The sequence below is a fragment of the Carcharhinus amblyrhynchos genome, chromosome 9 (assembly GCF_965287045.1).
Source record: "Carcharhinus amblyrhynchos chromosome 9, sCarAmb.v2.hapA, whole genome shotgun sequence".
Taxonomy (NCBI): Eukaryota; Metazoa; Chordata; class Chondrichthyes; order Carcharhiniformes; family Carcharhinidae; genus Carcharhinus; species Carcharhinus amblyrhynchos.
In genome coordinates this window covers 48,528,882-48,531,753 of record NC_137332.1, presented here as the reverse complement: position 1 = coordinate 48,531,753, position 2,872 = coordinate 48,528,882, and the positions used below count along the sequence as shown (strand labels likewise).

Sequence of the window (2,872 nt, the reverse complement as noted above, 5' to 3'; positions counted from 1 at the left end):
TCCCTTTCCTTGATTTTAACTTGGTCTCTCTTCACAGTGAAGTTCGAGTGAAGCTGAACTTGCTCTTTACAGCAATTTGTTCTTACAAACATTGTAACATTTTTGGCTTTGTACTTCTAATCATTACCCTCTGTAAAATTAAACCGATCATTTGCTAGTTTCAATTTGGTAATAAATCTATGATATTAATTTACAATTGAATAATGCATTTTTAAAATTCCTCTTCAATTGTTTTTGTGTATTTCCTAGGTAAAAGTTGGCATTAATTTTACCTTTTTAAAAAGACTTCACCATAACTGCTTAATAAAAAGCATATCAATAAAAGAATTGTCATCAAATTTTGTCATTTTATACTTCATGATTAAGTTCTATAAAGAACAATTTGTTTCACCAAGTGGGAAAAATTGCAACAATAATTTTATATTGTTAATGACATGGTCAAATAACACAAAAAATAATTGTTACATAAGAATGAAGCAAATTCTATCAGTAAGAAGATTGAAATGGATTTTTAAGTTTCATTAAAAGCAGGTGTGAAGTTGACATTGGATTCACTGGGAGTCTGAACCATTTTCGGATGTGTGGGCCTTATTTGAATTCATCCAGTGAACTGATTGCCAACCATGTGCTCTACTGCAAGCTATTGGTTATGGAAGGGTGAGAAACTGGCAGGCTATGTTGAATTGACTAACTAGTGGAGGGCCCCCGGGGTCGTTTCTGGGGCCTCAGCTATTTACCATTTATATAGATGTTCTGGAGGAGGGAACCGAGTGTATGGTGTCAAAGTTTGCTGATGACACCAGGATTGGTGGAACGGCAAATTGCGCGGAGGGTGTGGAGAGTCTGCAGAAGGATCTAGATAGGCTGGGCGAATGGGCCAGGAACTGGCAAATGGAATTTAATGTTGGCAAGTGCGAGGTGGTCCACTTTGGTAGGAATAATGGTAGGAAGGACTATTACTTACGTGGTGAAAAACTGCAGCAGGCGACGGTGCAGAGGGACCTCGGGGTCCTTGTGCATGAGTCGCAAAAACCCAGCCTGCAGGTGCAGCAGGTGGTCAGGAAGGCTAATGGGATGCTGGCCTTCATAGCGAGGGGGATTGAATATAAAAGTAGGGAGGCCTTGCTGCAGCTGTATAGGGCATTGGTGAGGCCGCAGCTGGAGTACTGTGTGCAGTTTTGGTCGCCGCACTTATGCAAGGATATTTTGGCCTTGGAGGGAGTGCAGAGGAGGTTTACTAGGCTGATACCGGAGTTGAGGGGGGTGAGCTATGAGGAGAGGCTGAATAAATTAGGCTTGTACTCGTTAGAGTTTAGAAGAATGAGGGGAGATCTCATTGAGACATATAAGATGATGAATGGGACGGATAGGATAGAGGTGGAGAGGCTCTTCCCGCTCAGAAAGGACAGTAGGACTAGGGGGCACAGCCTCAAGATAAAGGGGGGGCAGTTTAGAACGGAGTTGAGGAGGAACTTCTTCACTCAAAGGGTGGTGAATCTCTGGAATTCTCTGCCTGTTGAAGTGGTGGAGGCTGCCTCGCTAAATATTTTTAAGACGCGGGTTGATGGGTTTTTGATAAGCGAGGGGATTAAGGGTTATGGGGAGAGGGCGGGAATGTGGAACTGAGCCACGACAGATCAGCCATGATCTTATTGAATGGCGGGGCAGGCTCGAAGGGCTAGATGGCCTACTCCTGCTCCTATTTCTTATGTTTTTTATGTTTATTGGCATGAAAGAGGCTGGAGTTGGATTGGAAGCTGATCCCAGGAGATAGCTAATCACAAAGGTGAGGGAAACAAGTCAAAACCTATAGCAGACAACAGTATTTTTGCACTGTTAAAACAGCAGGCCGTACAAACAAAAAAAAAATAAAAAAAAAATTAGGAGCTCTGTGGGGATGTGGTCTGTTTTAATGAGATTGCTTCTCGGCCTTTTGGCTAAGATCAAGTGTAGTATCAACATGCTGTACTTGGTTGAAGTCATTAGGTTACATTTTAGCTTCATTTGAAGCAACTTTTTAAAGTGGCATCTGGGCCTTTTGTCTAAGATGCAAATGAGATCAAGCCTTGGAGGAGGAGCTATACCTACTCCAATCAGCTTGGATCATGTAGATCAAGCCCAAGACAGGAGGTGAGAGCCCTTGTCACCTTGGATTGGGAATGTCCCAACTTGTTGGGACTCTGAATTGGATTTGATGTGATTGGATTGAATTGGAATAAAGTATATATATATAAAAAAAATTAGGACCACCATTCTGAAGTTGCCATCACCAGCCCTGTTTGCTGGTTAGCAGTAGTTATAAGAACTGGTACAAGAACTGATTTGCATATTTAAATAGCCACCTATCTGAAATAAGCAGGCATGCTATAAATTGCATCATGTATAATTTGAGAGGCTAAAATCATCCAAGGCTTTTTTCATTTTACAGTTTAGAAATGGGGTGACATTTTGAAAATCATTGCCCTTTTCCTCTATACCCCTTGCATTGAAAATGTAAGTGAGTCATACAGACTAGAAAAGTCCCTGGTCTTTTCTGAGTCAGTTGATTTCAGATGAAATAGTACAGAAGCGTTAGAGGTGGTGACTGCTGCTAGAAACTGTTTGCAGATTGCAGGGTTGGGTGTTTCTGTTTTCGAGTGGTCAAATAGCCTGCTAAAGTGTACAACTATTTGACGATTCATTCAATTGGAAGAATCACCAATTAAACCATGAATAGGAAGACTGTTTGAAATGATATCCCAACTTATGTTAAGGAGAGAAGAAATCCAGAAAAAGAGCATTAGTACTTGTTCTGTTATTCAAAAATAGTTAGAAACTATATTGTAATGCATGTGTATGGATTTGTATCCAGAATGCATATTACTCACTGCTG

General features: G+C 40.9%; 1 pseudogene; it reads left to right on the top strand.

Annotated features, from left to right (window-relative positions):
* The first annotated feature begins 1,917 nt into the window (after nucleotides 1–1,917).
* LOC145348799 (U2 spliceosomal RNA) lies at nucleotides 1,918–2,085 on the top strand (annotated as a pseudogene).
* Nucleotides 2,086–2,872: the final 787 nt, after the last annotated feature.